Raw genomic sequence first — 15,957 nt, 5'->3', positions numbered from 1 at the left:
TAATGTGGTCTCTAGGGGAACTCGGGCTTGATGCATGCTACGCTACCTAGGCTTCCTCCAGCCCGTCGCCTCTCTGCTGCTCTTAAATGGAGGTTACAGCTGATCCATCAGCCACAGAGCTACACGCATGCCCATCTTCTCAGCCTTCAGTGGTGGAAACTTATTAATTTCTGCCTTCGACTTCAGGCCCGTTGGTTTCCTGTCTGAAAGCATTATTACTTTTGTCCATGTGGCAAAATAATTAGCATACAGATGAGAAGGGATCCTGCCTCTGAGCCTCAGTGGCAGGAGAAGATGTGCAGTGGAAAGTTGATTGGATGAATGGAGAACAAATGGTGGGCGTTCAAAAGCATTAGGAGAGTTTTGTTGTCGTGGAGCAGGTTTGTCAGTTTTCTGGGTGAATCTCGTAAGATGGAAGGCAGGGTGGCTGGTGCTGAGACGACTGCTTGACAGACTGTGGCCTACTTGAAGGTGCACGTTTGGACTGCATGCATAGATAATTCCTTTGGACTACTTTGTTTTGCACTTCTGCGGCTTTCCCTTTGCTATTCCCTCAAGGTAAATATGTCCTTTTATCACTGTTGTTTGCAGTGCACTTTGCTGTTGTTGACGAAGTGATGGAAAGTTCAACTCTTTGGGCACTTAACAAAGGAATAGCTGGGGTTTGTACTTCTCCTACCCCAGTTCCTCAACACATACTCCTGAGCATAGAGCTGGAGGAGGCTGAGCACCTCAGGGGGCCCGATCCTGCTCTCCCTGAAGTCAACGGGGAGTTTGACATTGCTTCCAGTGAGAACGGGATCGAGCTCTCAGTGATTGTTGTTTTAATAACGAGAGCTGGAAATGTCAGATTTCTGCCTCCTATTTTCTAGAACAATGTGGGCAGATCTGTAAAATTAGCAACTACTGTTTCAATGAAAGGCCAGCTGTGATTAGCTTTGATTGGTGTGGTATGCATTTTGGTTGAAAGGAAAAAAATGCTTATTTAACACAAACTCACCAGTAATGCTAAAACCTAAGTTGTTGATTGACAAATTACTAGTGATTCTCTCAGTTCCAAATATCTCCCTTATATATGTGTCCTTACAAAGGCTTCTTTTTTGAGAGGAGAAAACAAAAGAAGAAAATAAACAAGCTATCTGGGAATTATATATTTTTTTTGCCAGATAATAACACTGAGTCAGACTGGAATTCCACTTCTCAAACAGAGCATCTATTGATAGGCATTTCTTATATAATTCTGATACTGTGTATAAAATATGGGGGACTTTAACGTTTGGTTACATTTGCTTTTTTTGTGTAGTCATTTAGGAATATTTTTATCCAATTTTAATGATTCCTTATCTCCTTAAAAATGGTGATTTTCATTTTAACTGACCTAATTTTGAAGCTGCAGCTAAGGTTGGGGTTAAGTAGAAATTTTTATTTGTTAATTGTCTTTACATAGTTCTTGTGACTATTGTGGAACAGTTTAATAAATTATTTGCTTTAATTTGAGCAGTGTGGGGTTTTTTTACCCTTAATTATGTTGTTTTGGAGAACAACAGCTACAGTTCCAAATGATGTTTAGTTTTTACCTTTCTCTGCTTTTTTATTTTTAATTGTCATTTCAGTTTTGTGTGATAGTTTATTCTCAAAAATTGCCAAACAAATAAAAGTCTTTGTCATGTCACTTTGCAAAAAAAAAAGGAAAATATTGGGAGAAACCGTTAACCCTTAGTAGGCAGTTAGCAGGTACTCCTGATGATTTATTAAGGTTGATCAAGTTTGGTATGATAAGGTTAAACTTGGTTGGTGTGTTGTCGTCTAGTGAATATGTTTGCAATATGAGGCATTTAAAAACAATTGAGATGGTAGCATAACACTTCGAACATCAGAAATACAGAGTGATGCAAGACTGTATGTAATGAAACAGGATTTTTCACTGGGGAAAAAAAGTAATGATTATGTTTTTCTAAAAGCTATATTGATTTATCAAGAGAAACAAAGAGAAGAGTAAATGATTACAATGAGTAAATGTAGAATTAGGTGCATTTTAAACTAATCTAACAATGGATTCAATTTTGTATGTATTTTGCAGCTTGAACTTTCTGGAGAGTGAATGTTCTTCCCCCTCTCTCCCCCCTGTATTTTCACCAACAAGGGCAATGCTAAACATTTGCAGTGGTTTCTTAGTTTTAGATTCAAATACTAAGTTATATGCTCACATTTTCAAAAAGGGCATCAGTTTTATTGTAATAGTTCTTAGTTCATAGTGTGACTTTGTTGTTTTACTCTGTAGCCTTGGATCTTACATATTACAGAATTGAGCAACTGTGTGTTTGGAGACAAAGACAATTAAGAAAGAAGAGGCGCTACTTCAGTGTAACCAGAGGTGTATTATTTTTTCAGATTTGTTAAGGACTATTTTGAGGGTCTCTTTTTTTCCTGTTCTTTTCTATTTTGTTTAATTTTTGTGTTGAAGAGGTGAATAAGATATGCAAAGGAGTATTTTGATTACACACACATACATGCATACACATATGCAGCAGGTTATTAACTAGGCATAGAAACTTTGCCGTGTGAATGGCAGAAAAGGTACTGTTTTTAAAACTGTTCTGTGCTGGTCAGGCTTTTATTTGGACTCCAAAAGAATGAAAATATAATTCTCATCCATCAGCATTTCCACAGGAAATCAGCATGGGCATTTCTTTCTAAGTGCATCGCACATTTATAAAACAAAGTTGTCTGTGATAGAATCTATTTCTTGATCAACTCTGAGAACAGTAATTGTTCTGTTGAGAAATTCAGTGATGGAAAAGTACTTTGATATTAAATAGGTGTACAACACTGAATATCCTCATGGAAATACTGAATTTAATACCACTTTGGCTGAGCTTGATAAACATTTGCATCATGTTGATCAACTTTCAGTAAAGATGTGAAGTTCTTGATAGTATAGTACCAGAAAAGTTTATGGCTGTGGATTACTTGCTGACCTTTTCTTTGTTGTAATAATGATGAGAAGTACTAATAAGATTATCAATGAGGTTTTAAACAGAAGAGCAGCCAGATTTCTATGGAATGAAAATGGGTACAAACCAAATAGTATCATCTTCTACACGTATCCTAGATGAAAAAGTCACAGGAAGAGCAAATCAAAGCTTTTGTAGGTTGTTGACAAAGATTACCTCTTTAGACTCCTTCACAGTATTTTGCTTTGATTAGAAGTACTCTGCCTATTTTAGTCATAGAAGAAAAAGCAGCAAAATGCAATGAAACTAAAATGAAGGGGGAATGTCTTGTGTTGGGAGGGGGGTGTGAGATGTGGAGACAGACAAAAATCATAATAGGATTTTTGATTCCTTAAAAGGGATCATACTTCTGGTCATGAAAACAGTAAACATTAGATAGGATTTAAAATCTGATCTCAGATCAGATTTGCAGTGTGTATATCCTACTTCAATATGTTTGCACTGAAGCTGCAGATGTGGAACACAGTCACTTAGTAAGGAAACTGGCCAACTTGGTTGTGGAAATAACCAGGGCTGCAGGGTACTCCACAGAGATCCATCCAATCAGGTCGGTATAGAACTGTCTGGTAGGTTGTAAACAATAAGAAATCAATGTTGTGTCTGCCAGTAGACCCTTTGGTTTGCTGAAACTCGCGCCTGCCTAATGCATCTGGGCAGTTGGTTTCAGAAACCAGTTTCCTTCACAATAAATTTTATATTTCTTGAGGGTCTATCATAGCCAAATTGATTACAGCTCTGCACTAGGCAAACTGATAGCCATCTGTAAGGTCACAGATTTCCAACCAAACCAACACTGGGGTCTGTTATTTTGTGAAGTATTAAAGGTCTGCATTTCTCATACCTTTTGTCAGCATGGCATTTTTCATCAGGAAGTTGATTAAAAAGGGCATGCTATATTACAGATGTATGTTCATTTGGCATGACTTCAGCTGGTTCAGTCTGAATCCGGCAAGTGCTGTCCATCGCTTGGTGTGGTGGTGAAGAGAATCAGTGCAAAGCAGCAATTAAAAAAAAAAAAGTATTATTTTCATGAGAGGTTTTAAGAAGGCTGCTGTTTTGTTCCTACTTTTCACGGGCCTGCTGCTAACCCCAATGGAAAGAAAGCAAAGAGGGGAAAGAGGGCTTTGGAACAAACTTGTAATATCATTTTATAAAGTGACAGGCCAAATACATCTCTAATGGGGCTCCAGTAAAATCAAAAGAAAACATCTCCTTACTCTCTCGTGTTTTTGTAATTAATAAGATTGCTTACGGACAGAATGTAATGGAGAGTATAGTAACAAAGCAAAAAAAGCCTTTAGACTGCTCACTGAATGGCTAATTTTTTCCAGGCTCTCTGGTGATGTCGTTTCCCCCGTGTCCTGTGTGTGGTGTGTGTGTGTGTGTCTGTGTGTGTGTGTGTGTGTGTGTGTCCCCGATAGAAACAGTGATACTTACTTGAAAGATGTAATACTGCAATATTTATATTACATATCAATAGCTTGCTTTATTTTTCCAAGGGAAATCCCCTTTTCTCCTCCTGTCTCTAGCCAATACTGGAGGATATTACCAAGGGAATAAAATTTTATGCCTAATTTTAGTGTTCCTCTGCCTAATGTGGTGTGAATAAGTACCATGTTACAGCGTTTAACCTAGTCTGTCTTTGTCACTTTCTGAACAGTGCCTTGATTCAAACGAAATAGTCAAAATGCAGAAAGATAAGATCTCCAAGGTTTGTTATGAGGATAAACTGTAGGGAGTAGATGTTCTGGCATTCCTTCCAGTGCTGCAGCAGGGCATTCTCTCACGTAAGGAATACTCTTGAAAGGGGGTTTCCCAAGCCTCTTGTGACACTATGAATTGGTGGCTCATCCTTTTATTTCTTATCTCCTTCTTCAGAATTAGTTGTTAAATCCAGTGCATTAGTTTTCAGCACTGGTGATTTGTTTTAGTAACATTTTCAGAAATACTAGCAATTCCTCTGTTGTCTGAAGAGGAAAAGTCCCATGTTTAAATATGAGACTGTGTTTATAACAACTTGCATACATTGTGGCTGTCATGTCCTGTCCATAAATATTCAGGCTTGGTTTTGGGTATATGCGTATTTAGGAAGAAATAATACTGTTATGTCATGGAAAATGATGAGGTTAAGTGCGGGGCTTTTTATTTTCTGTATATTTTTATAGTGCTCTTGGAATGTCTAAAACAAGTTGTTATGCATTCAGAATGATATTTCTGAATTGGTTATGCATAGTTTGATTTAAAAATCCAAAAAACAAATTCCTTGGGCTTAGAGTTGACACTAAAAAGTAATGCTTGTGTTTTTTCAGCACGTGCAAGCACAAAGTCCATTCCGGGTCTTGCTAGGAAACACCCAGAGTTTACGCAGGTCAAGTTAAGCTATCCTCACACATAGGAAAAGCTCTCTGTTCCAGCAGTGGTGAGATGCCTGCACAGTTGATGTGTTACTTATTTACTAAGAGAAAAAAATTTACTAAGTTCGTCAAGAATTTCACAATCCTCTGATCCTTTGGCTGTGATCAACCTGCACCCAATCTCAAACTCCAGTTTTTCATCAGACTCCAGATCTCATCACTTCCAGTGATGAATAAACATTTTTCTCAACCTTTTAAAATATGCTGCATGTTTGGATCTACTTGACCTTAAAGGCTTTACTCTGTGTGGAGTTATTGGACCTCCATATTCCAGGAAAATAGCCTACTTCAGTCCTCAGGGATAGTGGGTGCAGGCCAGGCTGCAGCATTCTCACAAAAACTAAGGTGATTTTTGGACATTGCAAGTAAAAGATGGAGAGGTTGTGATGAGAGGAATGAGTAACAATATCACAACAGGGAAAAAGAATCAAACATTGAGTTAAAAGGAACCTGCTAGTGGAAAAACTGAGGTTCTGTAAACCAATATACAGAATTTGGATGCTAAGGAAAATTAGAACTCCATGACCATTGGACATTTGACCTCAAAAAAGAGAACAGCCTCAGAAGTGGATATGGACAACAAGCTTGTTGAAAAGGATTACACAGAGGAGTCAGGAGGTCTACTTGAATGGAAGTCAGGAGTACTTCATGAACCCAAAAACCAGCTGGAAAAACAAAGAAAGCTCAGGTAGGTTTACTTTTATATGCTACTTCTGCTAGTTTTTTTGGGTTTTTTTACAAACTTTCTTTTGCAGCTCTAAGAGAACTTATTCTTTCTCTTCAGTTCTTCCATCCATCTCTTAGAATATTGTCTAGTTGTAAGAGGAAAGGAAACAAAGAAAATGTCTTTCAAATTGCTAGTTTATTTTTGCTCTCTTACAGGTACTGTCAATTATCAGTAAAAACCCCAAAAGATGGAATAGACCACATGCAATATTCATAAACGTGTTCTAAATATACATAAATGTGTGGTAGGCATGTAGAATTTCTGTGACTGAATATCAGTTCTTTGTATGGAGAGGCAAAACCAATGGCAATGAAGCAGACACCTTAGTATGCCATTAAACCAGATGGGAAACAAGCCTATAAAAAGCAGTCTTGTAAGTGGTTACTGAAACTGTGTTTTCTTGAATAAAATGTAGCCATGTAGTAGAACTTCCATACATGTAGTCCCTTGCTTTCTGAGAGTAAACCGAAGTCAAAACATTTTTTTTATTTAGGGAAATGAAGACATTTTGATGTTGGCTCACAGAAGCTACTCACTGAATTAAACAATAGCAGCTATCTGTTTCCATTCATGGATTTTCAGGTTGATCTTTGCATGAACATCCCCTTTTATCTTCAGGACATTGTCAGCATTTTTCAGCAAGCATTCTTTAGATGTTGAGAGTGAAGAAGGCCTCTTCTTCTTTTACAGTGTGTTACTGCCTCACCTTTATCAGCTCTGGAGAAGTGCTCATTGCAGAAAGGCTGGTAACATGTCTGGGCAAACTCCAGCAGCTCTGAAGAACTTTCTCAGAGGTCTCTGCACTTTATGAACAGATCACTGCCCGTTCAGTCAGAGTTACTGCCATGTTTCTGCAGTTGGTATATCTGGTAGTCCACACTCTCTGTATGCCAACTCTTCAAAAGGTGCTAGACTTTAAGTAGCCATCATTGACGGACTTTCTGAACTGCCCACTACAAGGCTGACCCATTTCATATTTTATGAAAAAAACGTTTGTGGGAAAAGGATGGAGATTTTTGTCTATGACCTGTCCAATCTAACACTGCCTTTTTTGTTTTGTTGTTGCTTATCAGTGACCTTGACTGAGAAGAAGCAGATGATGATTAGAAGAAAGAAAAGAAAGAAAAGGGTAGATCTTTTCCATAGGTCTGTTTGGCCTTTGTGACACAATATGATGGAGAGAAGGCACACTTGAATAGTTTGCTTTGAAGACTGAGCGTCCTGATTTAGCAAATGCAGGCACTGCAAAGCAGTATGGGACAAAACACCCAGTGATTTCACTGCAGCCGTCACTGTGCTTCATAGACAGCTCTGCAGAGTTGGTCTCATCCCATATACCTTCTTTCTTTACCTCCTACCTGCCCAAGAGCCAGCACAGATTGCCACAGTGTTAATTCTAGCCAACTCCAGTGGAAAATAAGGGCATATGACAAGAGTGCACATATGTTAATGACTCAGGCACCCTGAATGTTTTATTTGTCATTTTATATGTTGTTTGTTATGGCTAATAAATTTTTATTTGGCAAAAACTGTGATGTATTTGTTCTGTTTGGAAAACTGTATGGAACACTCTTTACCTGTGCTTCTTGCCAAATTCAGTAAAATGTGGTTAACTTGAAATTCATTTTTTTTTAGCAATCATAAGTACAGCTTACTCAAAGAGCAGAACAAGCAGATTCAAAGCAGTACTGCCAATAACACATATCAGAGTATGCTTCTGAGGCTTCCAGGAATTGTATTCAGATTGACTCCTATAATTGCGCTTTTGTATTCAGAATTACAAGTCTTTCCACTGAGTGAAAGCATCTTCATTTTTGGTTTTAGAGATGTTTTTAATTTACCAAATATACATCAGAAGCCATTGAGCAATACATGTATCTTTGTTTCCAGATGCTAGGTGAATCACTTCAGGAACTAGGAAAGAAAAGATAGAGCAGCTTTTTGAGAATTACAGTTAATGAAGTAGCTATCTTTATAAATACTGTGGTCTAGAAAAGTGTCTTTGCACTACTATATTGCAAAAGGATTCCTAAAAATGTGAGCTCTACATGGATTTCATAATTTCACAGAAGTTAAGGAGCTCCCTTCACTTCATGTAACTACTCGAAAGTCTCGCTTGTGTTTATGTATGAGGAAGTTAAGAGAAGTGTAAATGGGATACCTTGCTAGCTAATTTGTTTACTTTCCTACACTTTACAAGAGTCACACCTTTATAGTAACATATTTTTTATATATATATATATATAACGACACCTTTTTATAATACGTAAGATTTGTCAACACCAGGTTGCTAACCACTGCTAAACAGTCAGGGTTTACAGGTTCCAAGAGCCCATATGCCACTAACTCTCAGTGTGTAAATGCTTTTGATTTAGGGGTGCTTCCAATGAAAGGTTGATACAAACTCAGCACACAATTAAGAACTGGAATTGCAATGTCCTGTATCTAAGAGCTTTGCTTCTGCTATTGAGCATGCTATATTTGCATCAAGGGCTAAATATCATGACTCTTGGTGTGTTTAAACCAGTTGTGGAATGCTTCTACTTCAGGGCAAATTTAGTTTTCTGCCTCCATCTTCTACTTTTCCTCTTGAAAAATCTTCTGATAAAATTGAAGCTCTGAATGTTCAGGGAAAACAGGTATTACAATATGAAAGAGACGTAAGAACTCCACTGGTTTGTTCCATATATGTTTCTAGTGGTTTTATAAATTGAGTATGAAAACATGGAAGTATTAAAATGAGGAAATGAAGGAAGAACCAGGGGCTCTCAAAAAACCCCAACAAAGAAAACAGGAATTGGGGGAAGCCAGGCTTAAACTCTTACAATTCCTTAAGCAGAGTTTTAAGGTCCACAGTGCATTGCCAAGCATTTCTCCACCAAATTGTCTGGAAATTGTATAAACTATTCTGAATTCCAAAATCTCCTGTCTAACAGAGCCATTTATGAAGAAAACTTTATTGGTGTGGACCTTCCTAAGTGCCTGTATGGAGTTCAAGGAACATCAAGATGCTGCTCTTAGGCTTATGATTTAGTTTTCGGTAGTCCTGCAAGGAACAGGGATTTGGACTCCATCCTTATGAGTTCCTTCCTACTTGAGATAATATATGATTTTGTGATTCAAGATAACATGATTTCCAGACAACCTGTGTTCCCAAAAGCTGTGGAGTGGCACAGCTGCTTGCTGGGAAAGGTTTCTACTGTAAACTGGACATTAAAAGATATTTGTTCTGGGAGAAAAGAGGCCTTTTCTTAGTTATCTGTAGTATTTTGATGTAAGGATGTAAGTAAGTCAGGAGATTCCACCTGTTCCTCATTTTTACCAGCTAAGAGATGAAGAGAAAACAAAAGTTTAGGACTAAAAACTGAGAAAGCAAAATCAGTAGCTTCCCTGACAATTTTTTTGTTGATACATATTCCGACTTTTCATATATGAGAATTACAGATCTCAGGTCATAGCTTAATGCTTTTAAAGAAGAAATTTTGACCTCACTGGTAACTGTAACCCAAAAATGGCTAAAAAATGTCTCAGTGTTCACTCATACTGTTATTTTTCTGCTGAAACATCAAGGTGTTAGAATCAGGGGAACAAAAAAAAGAATTTGCCAGACAACTATATTAGTACAAGGAGACAATACATTTGCATGGCTGTGTTTACGGAGCCAGTGGCCTAATCCTGTTCCACTGAAGTAATTGAGAATTTCTTCAGGGGAAGAAAGGATTTGTGTTAGTTTCTAGGTTTTTCAGCTGTTAACTTACTTTTCCGGTATGGCTTTCAAAGCAATTCCATTTAAGATATAATTATTAACCCATGCTTTATCAATTGAATTCTTGATGACTTTATCATTTTGCCCAAAGGTCTGAATACTAGATTTGAGTTTGGCATGTCATTGCTGTAAGTAGTTTCTTGATCAATCAGTACCTTGGCTATGGTAAGCTTAAAAACAACATTCCCCAAGAGGTGTCACACCCATGACATAAGCCAAGAAGTATTTTACCATTCTCCCTAGAGGCAGGTTACTGCCCCTGTTTACAGGTAGCCTGGAACACTAATGATCAAAACAGTATCAAATTGAAAGGCATAGGATATCAGTATTAATCAACCTTTCTCTTTACTAAGCAGTGTGTAACTGATACATCCATAATCATTCTGGTAAGATCCTGACTGCTTCTGGAAAATAATCTTTTAAATACAACCAGCCTCCTTTCCTTCATCTTCCTTGAAACTGCTTTGCTTGCCTTAAACTGTGCACAGAGATTTTACTCACATAATTAAGAAAATCAGTGCAAATGAAGAACATACAATTTGCTTTAACTACTTACATTTTTATATGCATCATACAAGACAATAGATAAGTTTGAATGCATTGCTGCAAATCTTGAGAACCAGCTAATTATGTATTAATAATTGCAGATGTCTGCTGGAAACATTGGGAGGAATCTTATGCTTTAGAAAACAAGATGTCTGTTTATAGACAGAGCATAGCAGAATAAAATCCTGATTCTTCTATGATTTCATAGGTCTATCCACTTAAATGCTTACAGAATTAAGGCCTAAGCATATGAAGATTTGAGACAACATAAACTGCATATTCACTAAAACTGGCAAACTTCAAATTTGAAGTTCTTACTATGAAAAACTGAAAGTAGGACAATAATGGAAAAAATACGTCAGTATGTCTCCTTTCAAGTGAAATAGTTTGATTTTCTATTAGAAATGGCTTTTAGTACTTTTTTTATTTATGTTACAAAATAAACGAGAATTAAATTCAAAATTCTTGTGTTTAAATCAAAGGATCCAGTTAAACTCCGACTTTACTATTGTAAAGTTTGCCAAAGATCTCATTTTAAGTTAATGAGAATTAATAAAACAGCCTTCTAGGGCAAAATTTTTCTGGAGCTGAAATTGGAAAAGATTTACGTGGTACCATCTCTGACAAGTTTACCTAGTTCAGTGGCACTGAGATCTGTGAATCTCCAAATTTTGCCTAAATGGCTTGTTTTTCCAAGCAACAGGCACTGCTTGAAAACCTCATGCCTGGGTAGAAGACATGAGAAGAAGGGGATTCTTTCAATGTTAGACAACTGCATTTAGGCCTAGATGGTTAAAAAATTGTTTTCAACAAAATAGCTGTGATCACTTGAGGATAATTTACAGTTGTAGAGATTCCTTATTTGTCACTGTATGGCAGAGAGGTAGAAAATAGATTTGGATATGCTTCATTGCTTGTGTAACATTGTGCAACTTCTTCTGTCTTGTGATATGCATATCCAAATTACAGTTAGCTTTGCATATAAATGAGCTGCACAGTGCTTTGCAGTACACTGTTATCCTGATGCTTGTGCCCTTTTTGCCCTTTTTTAGATCTTCAGAGAATCATGGAATGGTTTAGGTTGGAAGGGATCTTAAAGACTATCTAGCTCCAACCTCCCTGCCATGGGCAGGAACACCTGCCCAGGTTGCTCAAATCCCCATCCAACCTGGCCCTGAACACTTCCAGGGATGGGGTGTTTACAACTTCTCTGGGCAAGCTGTTGCAGTGCCTCATCACCCTCACAGTAAAGAATTTCTTTGTAATATCTAATCTAAACCTGTTCTGAGTTTGAAGCCATTCCTTCTTGTCCTATCATTACATGGTCTTGAGCAAAGTCCCTCTCCAGCTCTCTTTTAGGCTCCCTTCAAGTACTGAGAGGTGCTCTAAGGTCTCCCTAGAGCTGTCTTTTCTCTAGGCTGAATAACCCCAACTCTCTCAGCCCATCTTCATAGGGGGAGTGATCCAACCTTCCAGTCCTCCTCATGGCACTCCTTTGGACTTGCTCCAACTGCTCCAGGTTCTTCTTATGGTGGGGGCCTCAGAGCTGGATGCAGAACTCCAGATGGGGTCTCCCGAGAGTGATGTAGAGGGACAGAATCACCTCCTTTGACCTGGTGGCCATGCTTCTTTTGATGCAGCCCAGGATGTGGTTGGCTGGGCTGCCAGCGTGCACACTGCCGGATCATGTCCAGCTTTTCATCTACCGGCACTGCCAAGTTCTTTTCCTCAGGGCTGTTCACAATCCATTCTCTGCCCAGCCTGTATTTGTACTTGGGATTGCCCCAATCCAGGGGGCAATTGGCCTTGTTGAACTTCTCTGGCCCACCTCAAGCCTGTCAAGGTTGGTCAGGGTGGCATCCCTTCCCTCCAGCGTGTCCACTGCATCGCTCAGCTTGGTGTCATCGGCAGACTTGCTGAGGGTGCACTTGATCCCACTGTCCGTGTCACCGACAAAGATATTTGTTGATACCAGTATCGACCCCTGAAGAACAACGCTCGTCACTGATCTCCACTTGGATATTGAGCTGTTGACTACAACTCTTTTGAGTGTGACCATCCAGCCAATTCCTTATCGCTGAGTGATCCATTCATTAAATCCATGTCTCTCCAGTTTAGAGACATTGATGTTGGGTAGGACAGTGTCGCAGTCTTTGCACAAGTCCAGGTAGATGACATCAGTCGCTCTTCCCTCATCCACCAACACTGTAACCCCGTCATAGAAGGCCACCAAATTTGTCAGGAATGATTTGCCTTTAGTGAAGCAGTGTTGGCTGTCACCAATCACCTCCTTATTTTTCATGTGCCTTAGCACAGTGTCCAGGAGGATTGCAAATTGACAGTGTGGCTTGAGAGCAGATCTGTGTTATCACTAGCATTTCTAACCCAGGCTACTCACTAATTTTAGACATTTTTTTTTTAAAACCATTTCTATGGGCCGACAAGGAAAAGAAAGTGAGGAGGGAAAATAAGATCAGGGTTTCCTTGATGGTGGTGGATAGTATGATGTTATTTTTCAAATCTATGCCAGACACTACTGCTTGAAGGGATTTCAGGTACCACCTGAGAAGTAATCTGAAAAATAATAACGAGTAAATGTATTAGGTGAGTCTTTACCAGCCTTTGCCTGGTGAGCCAGGTGGAGGGATGTGGTTCCTTTCTCATTCCACTTAATGAGTTTTCTCTCTTTTCTGCCATCTCCTTATTTGCCAATAAGCCAGCAAAAGTATGTCTCCATCAAAATGGTCGATATGGGTACAGGGTGTGCAAATAAACTTGAGCTGGCTTTAGTCACTGACTTCATGCTGAAATAGCTGTCGAAGGTGCAAGGTGGTTGAGATGATCCTCAGTTGGTGTTTTGGTTTTTTTTCTTAAAGAAATGATAATAGTCTGGAGCGTGAAATTTTATGAGGCTGATAGGCTTACCAAGACCAGCAATCCAGTTGGTTGAATAAGCAGAATTCATGTTTCCCTCCTGTTGTGTGTTTTGCAGGTAGGCTTTTTTGAGAGCAGATTGATTATTAAGTGCCTGAGATAGCATGTTATGATCAAGTGACATAAAACATTTGTACCTGATGTGCCTTAATGAAATGTTACAACTGTGTATGCTGAATTGAATAAGTGTGGAGGTAACAGTGCTTTATTTGATGACAAAAATAAAATTGTATTTGTGACAGCCAGTCCTTGTAGTTAATGCTCATCCAAGAGCTTATTTTAACCTAGAGATCATATAGTATGTAATTTACACATTTGTAGAAAAATTGGATTGAAAAGTATATGTGGAGGTCTAGTCCAATCTGCTTCTCAAAGGCATTCAAATCAGGATATAGCCATAATAAATTCCAGAGTTCAGTCTTCAACAGCATGCAGGTATTGTGGAAGCACATGAGAGTCTGTGAGAAAAAAGTGTATTTAAAGTCAGTTTCTTAAACTCTATTTAAATGTGATGATAGAGTATGCTTCTATAGCTATACTGACTTCACCCCATATTGCCATGTACAGGTAATTTTATTTCTGGCATCTCCACATGTCATTGGGAATAGAAACATCTCTAGAGTCAAGAGCTGACTCTTCTGTTGGATCAGGTGGCAAAAGGGGATCCACAACATCTGCCCAGGTCATAAGGGAGGGAGGAAAATGCAAGCTGAAGGCCCATGTATCTGAAAAATATCTTAAAAAATCCTCTACCTACTTCCTCTGTTCTGAAAAACCATTTGGGAAAGGAAATTCTTTTTTTAATCATAGAAATGCATTTCAATTGCAAGTTAGAAAAGATACAGTAGGGATCAGTTCAACACCAAAGGGAAGATACCATGATTGGCCAAATAGGTCCTTCCCATTTTAAGTTCTTTCATATAATGACATAAATTAAATGAAAAGTGTGAAAAAATTACTTATAATATCAAAGGGAGTGGCACAAAAGAGGTAGTTGTGTACATCATTAGGCACAACTTAGGAACAAAGTGGGAGTAGGATAGTTCAAATTGTTTGTTTGCTTGAGAGATCTCTGTATGTATTAAGAAATACATTGGCTTTAATGTGAGTATTGACACTGTGGAATAGTGAAAGCTAGTAGTTTTTGTGTTTCCAGAGCAAAACATGATACTGCTCTGTCTCCTGCCTGCCTTTATGCTAGTCAGTAATGACCCTAAGCATGCTTGGATCTGTGGATCAGAGATGACACAGAGGTGCCTGATACAAAAATAAAATGGAAACTTTGCTGTGCATAGGACACAGATGGGTTCATTTCACTTTAGAAAGGCAAAAATCACCACCTTGGACACAGCTAGGACATTAAGGATCAAACTCTTCTCTTTGTAGCACTACTGTAAATATAGTGTGTCCAGTGATTTTAATGGTTGGTTTTAAAGTATCCAACTGTTGCTGCAAAAATAACTTGAATAACTTGGAAAGGACTGCAGATCTAGCTGAATGTCAGGTGTGAACACAGATTAGAGCCACAAATTTTAATTAAAAATAAGCCTCCTATAATTTATAGTTTAAAAATCAAAATGTGGGAGGTCCTTTTAAAGAGACAGAGCTTCTTTCACTAAAAGCTCTACTTGTTAAGCAGGCCTTCAGACACATTTCTAACTTCAAAATACTCTGAGGTTTGGCACAATTTAGCAATTTATAGAATCTTCACTCACCTTTAAGATTTTGATATTTTTTCACATATCACACATGCTGTGACATCTGTTTTGCACTCATAGTAAAAATGACATTGTTCTCAACAATGTCAAGTAGAGATAAACATGTAGTCATAGGGGATAGTGAGATGGAGAATCCCTTGAAGCTGTATTTTAAGACTTCATGACTGACAAAGCAGATGTGCTTTTTCTGCAGGGACCATCTTTTTCTTCTGTGTCTTTACAGCACTTAACACAAGGTGTTCAGTTGCATGACTTGGGCTGCTAGCAAGAATAACATATGCATGTTAGATGTCCTGTAGAGACAAGGCTGCTGTTTTACTGTGAGTCAAGGTCAGCTGTGGTGTCAACTTATTTGGCTTAATTGTGGGAAAGGCAACCTAACCTGTGTCTTTCACCATGGATTAAAGCGTGAAACAATGATGTGGCAATATTTTAAAAAAGCAAACAACATACTCTTTGTGTTCTCTGTATCAGTAACTACAAAGCCAAAACCATCAGAGATTGATTTGTATATAGTTGTAGATATTGTGTAGTTGCCTTGTATATTGATGTCATCCTGCTGAACTCCCAATCATCAGTCGTGTTTTACATCTGTGTGTTCAAGAGAAGGCCCAGCCCTCCTGTTGGCACGGTAAAACACACTATTATAATTGTAGGTGAGGCACAATTCCCATTTGCCTCAAATGCAGGTATTTAACTGATCCTGTGCAGGAGATTGTTGAAGATAAGCTATTCCTGGACATCTTTTTGACGCACAGTGTACTGCATATACTGAAGACTCAGTGTGCTTTAATCATTCCGGACAATTTCAGTGGCAATCATCTCTGATTTTTGTAAT

At 38.3% G+C, this 15,957-nt stretch overlaps 1 protein-coding gene across 20 annotated transcripts in view; it reads left to right on the top strand.

The window, feature by feature from the left end:
* Positions 1-15,957, top strand: part of MYT1L (myelin transcription factor 1 like) — a 305,799-nt gene that overhangs the window by 6,674 nt on the left and 283,168 nt on the right. For 4 of the 20 annotated variants that reach the window (XM_064650451.1, XM_064650443.1, XM_064650445.1 and 1 more), the window contains exon 1: positions 8-558. The exons of 2 other annotated variants lie outside the window; for them this stretch is intronic. The gene's annotated coding sequence lies outside the window, so the exon portion shown is untranslated. Of the gene's footprint in view, positions 1-2; positions 559-15,957 lie in introns of those variants that run through there. 14 more of the 20 variants (XM_064650453.1, XM_064650461.1, XM_064650446.1 and 11 more) reach the window with 6 other exon arrangements.

Source organism: Pseudopipra pipra, chromosome 3, assembly GCF_036250125.1.
Source record: "Pseudopipra pipra isolate bDixPip1 chromosome 3, bDixPip1.hap1, whole genome shotgun sequence".
Lineage (NCBI taxonomy): Eukaryota > Metazoa > Chordata > Aves > Passeriformes > Pipridae > Pseudopipra > Pseudopipra pipra.
The sequence above is the reverse complement of the archived record's forward strand: the minus strand, read 5'-3'. Positions and strand labels throughout refer to the sequence as shown.